The following is a 12,010-nucleotide window of genomic DNA, read 5'->3' as shown; positions in this document are numbered from 1 at the left end:
TCGACGGCGTCTCCGTCCGGCGGAGCCGTGGCTGCAGCCTGCATCGGTCGCCCGATCCTCTCTGGTCGTCGTCTCCTTGGGAAGAGAGAGGTTTTAGTTCCTGTGGGTGTGGCCTTTCTGGTTTCTCTTCCTGGTCGTTCGGTTGATTGGTTCCGGTTGGCGCGGCCTTTCCTAATCGACTTTTCTAATGCGACTTTGCCTTTTGAAATCTTTAGCCCTTCTATTAGCTTTTTTTTTTCTGAAAAAAACTACATCCCATCCTAATCACCGTTTACTAAAACGCGTTGCTGCGGGAATCGGTTGTGGTTTTTCTAAATGATACTCGTATAGTGAGGAAGGATGAAATGCGTTTATGCGGGGCGTTGGCATGCCATACAACCTATAGGCTTGCATAATACTAGAAGAAACCAAAAATATAAAAGCAGAAAATATAAATTGGGAGATTGACACAAAAGCCAATTTTTAAAGAATTTAGCTGGCATGGCTATGGCCATCCTTTTTTTTTGGAAGGAGTTCAACTGGATATTGTCGGTGCAGATACCAATTTGTACCGGGCTGGTGACAACAATAACACATTACCCAAGTTACTTTTTCCGAACTGCCAATACGTATATGGCTGCATCGTATTATTAAGATGTGGGATGACCTTCTATTTTCCTAGGAAGTGAAGCAATGCATCAAAACCAAATCTGACAGAAGACATTCTATTCAGCTACTAATACATCTTTTTTAAACTGAAGGCTCGACGAGCCCGACTTTGAATTAACAAAGCCAATACGACCAGAAGTACAACTAGAACAACCACAACAGAAAAAGAAAGCGAAATCTGGTGTTGCCAGCTAGCGATACAAGCACAATAGCTAAGCTAAAGCCTAAACAAAGAAAAACAAAGGAGCCCAAGGCCTCAGCTAAACACGGGCAGCTCAGCTGGAGACTTCTCGCACCGAGCCGCCGCTCCGAGGAACTGCACCAAACTGAAGAAGTACGCTAGGCCGCCTAGCAGAGGACCACCGTCGCCGAGGGAGCTAGCTAACTGCGCAAGAGAGCAGGTGAGGCTCCAGAGTTCAAAGGGGGAAAACCTTCACGACAGCGCCTCCAGGAAGGGACACGGCGCTCACAAGCGTCGTCGTTGTCGGCACAGGGAGCTGTCCAATGCTTTCGCATGGGCTTCAACACCCACCCCACGGAAAGCCTTTGTCTTTGCAACTGCCATCAGGACAACCCCCGGCTGTTGAGAACCACCAGTGTCCTCTTGCGCCGACCTCAACTCCAACAGCCATCCTAGGCCCGAGAGTGGTCGCGAAACCGGGAGCACACCGTCTATGTGAAGCCGGTTGCATCAAGACGCAGTGCATCGACGAGAAGGGGATCCGAGGAGGAACTTGGAGAACTCGCGAGTCAACGGGGCAGCAGCCAGTGCCCAAGGGAGGCAACCAACAACAGGATGTGTGTCATGGCCACGCCTCCAAGGAGGTAAACGTCGTCCGAAGACGTCGTCGTCACCGGCAGTGGCCTAAGCCTTGCGGTGTTTTCGCGGACACACCATCGAACCCGCTGGTGTCTGCAGGCCGCACACCGCAAGACCAAACCAGATGGGCAGAACCGAGACGCACCGCCCCCACGGGTTTCAATGTAGCTGGAGGGGATCAAAACACCGACGGCGGCTCGCCATCACCATGCCATAGCCGTACCATCCTACCAGCCACGGATCCCAAGCTCTCGCGAGCCGGAGAAAACCCGAGAAAGAAACGGGATGTCCTGGCCCCTACCGAGAACACCCAAGTGCGGACCAACCCTAGGCCCACCGACCCAGATCTAGGCCCGCTGCCGCCATCCCATGGCCAGGGCCGAGATCGTCGCACCACGCGCGCCACCAGCAAGGGGAGCTCGGCCACCTGCCAGAGACGAAGAAGACCGCCCTACCTTGCCAGCAGCGGACGAGTAGGGGCGCCTTCTACCGCCCCGAGGCGCGCACACGCGGCCGAGGGACCCTGCCCTTGACCACCGGCCAGGGCGCCGCCCACCGAGACGACGCCGCAGCCCACCGGACCGACGACGCGCAGAGGTCGCGCCGCCGCCACCCATGGCCACGGACGCGCTGACGTCGGGACGCGCCAGCTGCGCCGCCACCCCGCCAGAGCCGCGCAGTCCTCGCGCCAATCGGGCGCCGTCGCCTCCTACGCAGAGACGCCGCCCCTACCGACCGCGCCGGCCCGCGCCGCCACCGCCAGGCGAGAGGGAGTGGAGGCTAGGGTTCCGCCCTGCCGCTCGCGGGAGCAGGCAGGACCAAACAGCCAGAAGGTGCTCCAAGGGGGGAGTGTCGCTACTAATACATCTGGTACCCAGCAAAAGGAATCGATTATATACTCCAACCTCGTACGATCATTTTGTGGATTGTGGCATGTGTAACAAATGCCAACCTGCAAAACAAATGCATCTGGTTGGGTATCAATCTGGCTATCCAGATTAAGAAAGATGAAACCTGACTGCTGATGCAAGGTACTTGCTAAAGCATTCAGTTGTCTCAACAAAAAAAACTGATATGGTAGGTCCGAGCTAAATAGGATAATTGCTTCAAGGTAATAATTATTTATAATTTGATACATGAACAAACGAAAAGGGAAGAGAAGCATGAACCTACGGAGAGACCAGGAACTGATAAATACATCGTCACTCGTCAGGTTAATGGGATCTCATAGGAAGGACAGTATTATCGGGGCTTTAAATTTGCTGAGCAGACCAGCCACGATGATATGCTTGCCACTATGATGGGTTGGCAACCACCCGCACGGGAGAATTCGTGATGCTATGAGCGAAGCAGATCCAACAGGTTTTGCACAAACCTAAACAGTGAGGAAATGCATGATTACCATCTCTCAAGTAAACAAGGTCGTCTTCACGAATAAAAACAATAATTAGAACGAAGCGATGAAGGTTTTTTAAAAAACCACGGGTGTTAGCTGATTTGAAAAGAACCGTGCCAGCATGTTATAACATTCATTGTCCAGAGAGAATCACAACTGCGTCTGGGCATCCTCATCTGGGCATCATGGTAATCGCCGCATCCTCCTAAATGCCGAGGGAACGCGAGTCCTATGCAATTCGATAGACTTCCGTGGACATTAAGCTGAACCCAGGCCTAAATCTCCATCATATGCCTGCCACTATGATGGGTTGGCTAATATAACTCCTCCTGATGCCCTCCATGCTCAAATTTGATTACCAATTGAGTTTCATGACTGCTAGCACATACACGCTCATCAACAAATACGAGCTTATTCATTGTGTTCTTTTCACACATAATCTCTCACTATTGCGATGTGCTCGATTAACAACTTTTATTATTTTTTCGAAAAGGAGGTTTAGACCCCTAACCTCAACAACTCCAATATATTGAGATTAAAATGGCAATGGGAAGATAGTGAACTTCAAAATCACATAAGAAGAATAACCAGCCCACACAGGAAAGAGCACAAGATTGTATATATGAGGTGGATTGGCTTAGTTAGCATGGGTCCAGGAGGTGGTAGAGTCGGTGAGCCCCTCAACACCCCATGTTCTGAGATTGAGAGCAAGTGCAATAAAAGAAAAAATTAATAACATGAGAAAAAGACACGTGCAGAAAGCCTACAAAGACATCTCATAATATTTATTTTCCAAACAAGCTACTCTCCTTTCCATTATTTGTGTAATGGAAATACATAGTCTTTATCCAAACATTCAAAAGAAAACACGAAAAGGGATTGGCAAAAGATAGTGCCCTCGCACCGATAGGGAACCCACTGGTACATATTCATCATTGAATATGCAATATGGCGCAAAAACATATCCGCACTAGACAAGACATTTCATAGAAATTCTAGACATACAATACAAAACCATTCAAACAAAAGAACAAAAGACCTCTAACCGAAACTATGGCCCTTCAATTCCAAGGTTGTAGACGCCTGAGGAGCTTACTGGGACGACCCTTGCGAGTTCCATCGCCTTGTTGATCGTCTCATGTGCTCCCAACTTCAGCCTCTGCGCATCCTCTGGTCAAAATATACCTACCGAGTACATGATAAAAGAACAGATAGTGAACGTGATTACAACAGGGGACCTCAAATAAAATTTGTTAAATGTGATTTTATTCCTAATATTCTAGATAGACTATCACACAACATTAGTTAACAACATATACAATTTCAGGTATCAAGACAAGAAAGTATAAAACAACGCTACCCCAAGTAAGAACCCAACGTACCCCATACTACTTTAGCCACTCCACGGGAGAAAAAAAAGATTAGATGTTTCAATATTATTGCAAAAGGAGCATTTCAGATTACCATGGCCGTTTATTTTCTTAAGATTTTCTCTTGTAAGAATAGCATCTTTGAATAATTGCTACATATTTATTTTTATTTTCAGAGGGATTTTAGCTTTCTGGGTCCCCTTATTATTAGCCCAGCTATATTTCTCTCTAGCATGTAATACACAGATCTAGTAGAGAAATGTTTATTTTTTTTACTTAAAGACCACAAAAATCCATCTAGGCCATTTTTCTTGTTCAACAAAGCATCATGATTCTTAATAATATTCCATTGATTCAATATATCAGGGAACATGTGTCTCCTAAAAGGAATGTTAAATTCACATCGGATGACTGATAACCCATAAGTATAGGGGATCGCAACAGTCTTCGAGGGAAGTAAAACCCAAATTTATTGATTCGACACAAGGGGAGACAAAGAATACTTATAAGTCTTAACAACTGAGTTGTCAATTCAGCTGCACCTGGAAAAGCACTAGTAACAGGGGTGATGTGAAAGCAGCAGTAATATGAGAGCAATAGTAACAGTAACACAGCAGCAATGGCACCAGAAAATAGTTGATACTATTTCTAATGGCATTTAGGACCGAGTGAGTATTTGATGATGAAAGATGGACCGAGGTTCCCAACTATCTTCACTAGTGATAACTCTCCAATAACAAGTGTTGGGTGAACAAATTACAGTTGGGCAATTGACATAATTATTATAGCATTAAGACAGAACATCCAGTTTATTAATCATGTAGGCATGTTTTCCATGTATAGTCATACGTGCTCGCAATGAGAAACTTGCATAACATCTTTTGTCCTACCAGCCGGTGGCAGCTGGGTCTCTAGGGAAACTACTGGTAATTAAGGAACTCCTTTTAATAGAGTACCGGAGCAAAGCATTAACACTTGGTGAAAACATGTGATCCTCATATCTAAGCCATCCCCTCCAGTTATCCCGACTGTCGTCACACTGGGGCCTCGGGTTTCGGACATATACATGTGCAAACAACTTGTAGATACAATCTAAGCAATAATTATAGAACTTAAATCTAAGATCATGCCACTCGTGCACTAGTGACAAGCATTAAACACAACAAGATTGCAACAACAATAACTTCACAAACTTTATAGATAGACTGATCATAATGTAACAATTCATCGGATCCCAACAAACACAACACCGATTACATCAGATGGATCTCAATCATGTAAGGCAGCTCATGAGATCATTGTATTGAAGTACATGAGAGAGAGAGTACCAACTAGCTACTGCTAGAACTCGTAGTCCATGGGGGAATGATACGTCTCCAACGTACCTATAATTTCTGATGTTCCATGCTTGTTTTATGACAATACTTACATGTTTTGCTTGCACTTTATAATGTTTTATGCATTTTCCGGAACTAACCTATTAACAAGATGCCGAAGTGCCAGTTCCTGTTTTCTGTTGTTTTTGGTTCCAGAAAGGCTCTTCGGGCAATATTCTCGGAATTGGACGAAATCAACGCCCAGAACCTTATTTTTCCCGGAAGCTTCCAGAGAGCCAGAGTGAGACCAGAGGGGAGCCCTGGGGGCCCCACACAAGGTGGCGGCGCGGCCTAAGGGGGGCGCCCCCCTACTGTGAGGGGGCCCCGTGGCCCCTCCGACTCCGCCTCTTCGCCTATTTAAGCCGTCCTGACCTAAATCTTCGATACCAATTGACGAAACTCCAGAAAGACTCCAGGGGCGCCGCCACCATTGCGAAACTCCAATTCGGGGGAGAGAAGTCTCTGTTCCGGCACCCTGCCGGGACGGGGAAGTGCCCCCGGAAGCCATCTCCATCGACGCCACCGCCTCCATCATGCTCCGTGAGTAGTTCCCCCATGGACTACGGGTTCTTGCTGTAGCTAGTTGGTACTCTCTCCCCCATGTACTTCAATACAATGATCTCATGAGCTGCCTTACATGATTGAGATTCATCTCGATGTAATCGGTGTTGTGTTTGTTGGGATCCGATGGATTGTTACATTATGATTAGTCTATCTATAAAGTTTATGAAGTTATTGTTGCTGCAATCTTGTTGTGTTTAATGCTTGTCACTAGGGCCCGAGTGGCATGATCTTAGATTTAAGCTCTATACTTATTGCTTAGATTGTATCTACAAGTTGTTTGCACATATCTATGTCCGGAACCCGAGGCCCCGCAGTGACAACGAATCGGGATAACTGGAGGGGAAGGCTTAGATATGAGGATCACATGTTTTCACGGAGTGTTAATGCTTTGCTCCGGTGCTCTACTAAAAGAAGTACCTTAATTTCCAGTAGATTCCCTAGAGGCCCGGCTGCCACCGGCTGGTAGGACAAAAGATGTTGTACAAGTTTCTCATTGCGAGCACGTATGACTATATATGGAAAACATGCCTACATGATTAATAATCTTGATGTTTTGTCTTAATGCTATTTCAATCCTATCAATTGCCCAACTGTAATTTGTTCACCCAACACTTGTTATTGGAGAGTTACCACTAGTGTAGATAGCTGTTGACGTCAGAAACCCCCTGGCGGGCAGAGACGGGCAACACCGTAGAGCTGGGAACAACTAGGGCTGCGGCTGGCCCCAGTCCCTCAGAGCGACGGCCCGCAAAGCCTCCTGGTCGCACGCGCCGATGTTTATCACAAGGGCGTGCCACCTGACCTATACCTGGTCAGGAAGGTGTGGATGATGCCTCTCTTAGTTTCCTCGCAGGGCACACACGTAAACGTTAAATACGAGCCTCGATCGGCTCTCAGGTTATCTCCGTGAATCGGCTCAAAGAGCCGATCCACCCATGATTCAGACGGGGTGTCCGAATATATGGTGGTCCTGCTTGATCAAGGTAAAGTTAATGAGATCTACGACGATGTAGGGTTTTCACCGCATAATCGGATCGTCCTACTCCAGGTTGGGCCTCACGGCCACGCACGGTGATCGTAAGCCGATCCTAAACAAGGCCTAAAAACCAACACGAGGTTGATCCCCGGAACATCCTCGCTTAGGGCCAACGAACGACACCCTACGTGCCGCTGGATCCTCCCCCCTTTGTAAGGCCTAACTATTGCAGATATTAAACTAATCCTTGTAGAACAAGGAGTAATCGTAACGGATCAGATCTACTAAACTATGATCAAGCGGGTGCCGCCCCTACACCTAAGATAGGTGTAGGCGGCTAGACATGCAAGGGTTGCACTACGAAAGCATGTAATATGAAGAACAATGCTAACCCTAACATGTCTAAGATAACTACGTTGCTCGCCATCAAAAAGGCTTCAGTACGAGCAACGCATGAACAACGTGGGCAGGCTTGTGCTGCCTAGATCGCAAGATGCGATCTAGGCAGCATGATGCTTACCGGTAGAAACCCTCAAGACGAAGGAGTTGGCGATGCGCCGAGATTTGTTTGTGGTTGAACGTTGGTTGTTGTTTATTCCATAAACCCTAGATACATATTTATAGTCCGGGGGACTTTCTAATGTGGGCGTGCACTAAACCGTGCACGGGTAAAACTCTAACTTTTAATCTAGACACAATCTATCGTAATTAAAGATACACGGGCAACCTAGCCCAAATTCTCCGTGCAAGGCCGCTTCATAGATCTTCCATATGTAATCTTCCAAGCCCATCTTGATCGCGGCCCACCTCCTGATTTAGCCAAAATCTGGTGATAACACATGCCCCCCTGGTTTTGGTAATGATAATTTCAAAACCACTATGTTTTTTCCTCTGAGGGGTCATGTCATGGCAGAGCAGAACGGTCACAGCATGCTTCATCATGACGACTTGCCTTCCCAACTTCTCTGCACGATTTGACAGTTTTGGCACCATGTCCTCGACAACTGCTCGAAAATTAAAACCCCCATCTCCTTTTATTTAACCGCATCGAACAGTTCTCCTCTTCACCCCTTCCGCATTAGCACTCCAAAAAACCCTCCTCTGCAACCATGTCTTCTTCCTCTTCCCCCTCTTCTTCATCGGATCTTTCCCACGTGTCCTCTCCCATCCGAGAGTCGACGCCCTCGTGGGGTACGCAGGCGGCGTACGACATCCTCGCCCCAACGGCGTGGGACAAAGAGGACCACGACTCCTCCGTCTGGTCCGAGGATGACAAATCCCTGACCGATGGGGAGAGCGACCTCCGCTTCCTTGCTGACGGGGAACCGGAGGAGGAGAGCGATGACGATCGCTTCTCCTGGGCAGACTTCACCACCTCCGAGGAGGTGAAGGAGGAGGAAGAGGAGGAGGATGACGACGACAGCCTTCCCGACGAGCCGCCGGCCAAGCGCCATTGCCCCTGGCCGGGGAATCTGAGTGACTTCGACGGCGACGGCGATGACGACGACGAGGAGGATGAGGACAACGAAGGTCCTGCCGGCGGCCGCTGGAGCAGCGACGACGAGCCGGCCGGGAGCAGCTCCGACAGCGGCGATGAAGGCGATGACGAGGGCTGTAACAGCCCGTAGATAGGACCCCTAGCTAGGATCAGTAGTAGTAGACGGGGCAATGTATCCCCTTAGCACTCCCTTTTGAGAGCAATCAGCTCTTCGGTGTAAGAAATCTGGTACATCAATGAAGAAATTCCCCAATTCGATTTTGCCGATTTCCTCTAAGATAATTTAGCCGATTGTCCTTCGTACTGATTCCGCCGATCGTCAATCTGGTCAATGCCCAATAAGCCGACGGCAGCGCGTCGGTTCCTCACGATAAATTTCGAGATGGATCCACCCAGACCCAAACTCCTTGTTAAACAAGGCCAAGCCATAATCGCGCAAATCCTAGGACTTGTAAATGCAGATCTCTCAAGATGGCATGTTAAACCTGGCGGCAAAACTCCTGAAATAATGTCCGGTCTCCTTATTAACTTTAAATTTCAGACATTCTTCTGCCGCATTATCCTCTCCGAATTCCGCTCGCTCAACCCCGGCAGCTTCCTTCTGCCATAATCCACTGTCTTTCGAACGAGCTGTTATGAAGAGTGAGCCGATTTCGACAAAATCGGCTAAACCTCGAGGGCGAGCTGCCCCCCGAGCCTCAGCCAAGGCGAGGATAAAGAATGGACCATCACCAGCTTCCAACTGTGGTGCCGCATCTACCGATTCCAACAAATCGGTTCCCCGGATCATTGATGTTTCGGGGCGGGCTCAATCACGTCCAAGAGAGCTATCCTGCAGGGCCACCAGCCGATCACCTTTCTTGCATTGACAGTTGATACGGTGGATGATTACCCACAGCTCCATAGCCACGGCTGATTTGCATGCCAACATTCCTCTGATAGTACTGCTGAACTGGCGATCTGGCAACCTTGCGCACTTGTACTAAGGTCGATGACCGTGCATCGGCTTTGCGTCATGACACACCTCAAGAAGGATCGTTAAACCTGATTATGAATCTAACCAGCCCATCTACCAGGCTGGCAATCCAGCTTCAGGCAGGTGTCCACGACAGAGCCCTGGGCTTGTCGCTGAACCAACAAAATCGGCTTCCTGTAGCAAAGGATCCTTCAGGGCAAACTGCCCCCCGAGCCTCTTCAGTTCAATCCTTGCGCCTTGATGATCAGATGGGCGCAACGTCCCCCATGGGAATTAGGGGTCCTTGAAGGGAAGACCCACTCCCTGCTCCATCGGCTATGCTTGAAATTTTTTTGAATTTTCGGCCGATTTGTGTATCGGTCCCCATACTCCAATACCCATCATCAAAGGATGAGACGTTTCAAGCATATCCTCGTGTCTTATCCACCTGGGTACCCCCGGAGCCGATTCTGTCAAGCGAATTGATGGTATCGGCTCTGTTGGATAACATGTTGAACCCAGGCAGAATGGATGGTGAGGATAATTTTGGCCGATCGCTGGAATCGGCCTCCCGTTGCTTTCTCGGTGAAGGTTTTGTGATGTCCCTTCACAAATCTTTTGGGGCCGATCACAAGGATCGGTCTCGCCACGTTTATCCATCGACATTTGCTTTTGTTACATGGTCAGGCCGGTGGATAAAACCAGCCTAACCCCGTTCTTTGTCACATCGATGCGCTCACATTCGTCCAAATTGATACCTGAGAGCGGCTCTTGGCCTGATGTCTCCCAAATGTCCATGCCGGCTGTTGAAACCTCGACTGAATCATCTGCACGGACGACTTCTACTTCATCTCCATCCCACTGTATCAGGCATTGGTGCATCGTGGATGGAATGCAACAGTTGGCGTGGATCCAATCCCTCCCTAGTAGGACAGCGTAGGTACTCTTGCTGTCGACGATAAAGAACGTCGTAGGGACAGCTTTTCTTCCTACGGTCAGATCCACATTCAGAACACCTTGCGCGTCAGATGCTTGGCCGTTGAAATCGCTCAGTGTTACGTTGGTCTTGATCAGATCCGAGCTGGAGCGTCCCAACCGACGTAGCATGGAGTATGGCATAATGTTGACTGCCGCTCCGGTGTCTACCAACATCTTGTTGACAGGCTGCCCATTGATGTAGCCTCGCAAGTACAGGGCCTTCAGATGCCTGTAACTTCTTTCCTTTGGCTTCTCAAAGATGACCGGCCATGGGCCGCAGTCTAATTGTGCCACAGGTGCTTCATACAATCTTGGAGCGCTAAACTCCGTTGGAAGAATGAAGACCATGTTTGTGCCAGCCCGATGTATCATCATCGGCTTTCCTCTCGCTTGGGGCGCCACTCTTTTCTTTGTGGCCGGCCTTCTTCGTCCGTGGTTCGCCGGATTTTGGCGGCCGGATCAGGCCGTGCCTTCCTTAGCGTGCGCAGTACAATCTTTCCGCTTCTTCCAACCCACGCAGACGCTGAACCCTTCGCTTTTGGGAACGGCTGAGCCCATCAGGGCACCACCTGGGCCGATGATATTTATCTTCTTCATCATCGTCCTCTAGTTCCTCGAGATCTTCTACCCGAGCGGGCTCAACATGCTTGCTCCGAGGTGGGCGAGGCCCTAGACGCTCGAACACGGACACGTTAGCGGCGTCCTTCTTCCTCTGTTTGCATTCTGGGCAGTTCTCGATTGTTGGCAATCGGCTCATTCCTGAGTCCCAGCAATGTTTGAAGAACGGACAGCTCCAGTGCCTATCCATGTTATCCTGCCCCCTTGACCTTCCTTCAGCGCGACGATTGTACCCGTCGTCGCTTCTATCATGTTGACGGTACCTCCTGACCTCTGCATCAGACCGACAATTCCTTTCATCACCTACGTCGTAGTGCCGACGTCGGTCGTGCTGGTGCTCATATTTGTTGAGGAGGCGCTCGGAGAGTGGACGTTGATACCGCACGCTTCTCATTCCCTCCCTTGCCAGGTAACGCCTGTCATCATCTTGGGGCCGGTCGCGTGGATCGGCCTCCTCTTCATCCTTGCCACGGGAGTGGCTGCTTTCTGCTTCGTCTTTGCCACGGCGGCTTGCAAACCCTGCCATGTTGACACCAAAGGAGAACTTTGGCTGGCCTACGGAGTGGCTGAGATCCACCATGTTGACGCCAGGCGACGGACTTGAGTCTCTATCGAGCTTGATGTCGTGCGGCCGGGCCTTCTCAGAGGAGCCGATGAGTTCGGCTTCGAGGGTTGCCTTGATCTCGTCATGTTTCCTTTTGAGCTCCTCGGGCAGATCCTCATACTTCAGCGACCTGGTGCGTTCTTCTGACGGGGCGGACAGGTCCACTCCATCGAGTGCGCCTTCAGGTGTGAAACCCTTCCACCTGAC

Source organism: Lolium rigidum, chromosome 3 (assembly GCF_022539505.1).
Source record: "Lolium rigidum isolate FL_2022 chromosome 3, APGP_CSIRO_Lrig_0.1, whole genome shotgun sequence".
Lineage (NCBI taxonomy): Eukaryota > Viridiplantae > Streptophyta > Magnoliopsida > Poales > Poaceae > Lolium > Lolium rigidum.
Note: the sequence above shows the minus strand (reverse complement) of the source record.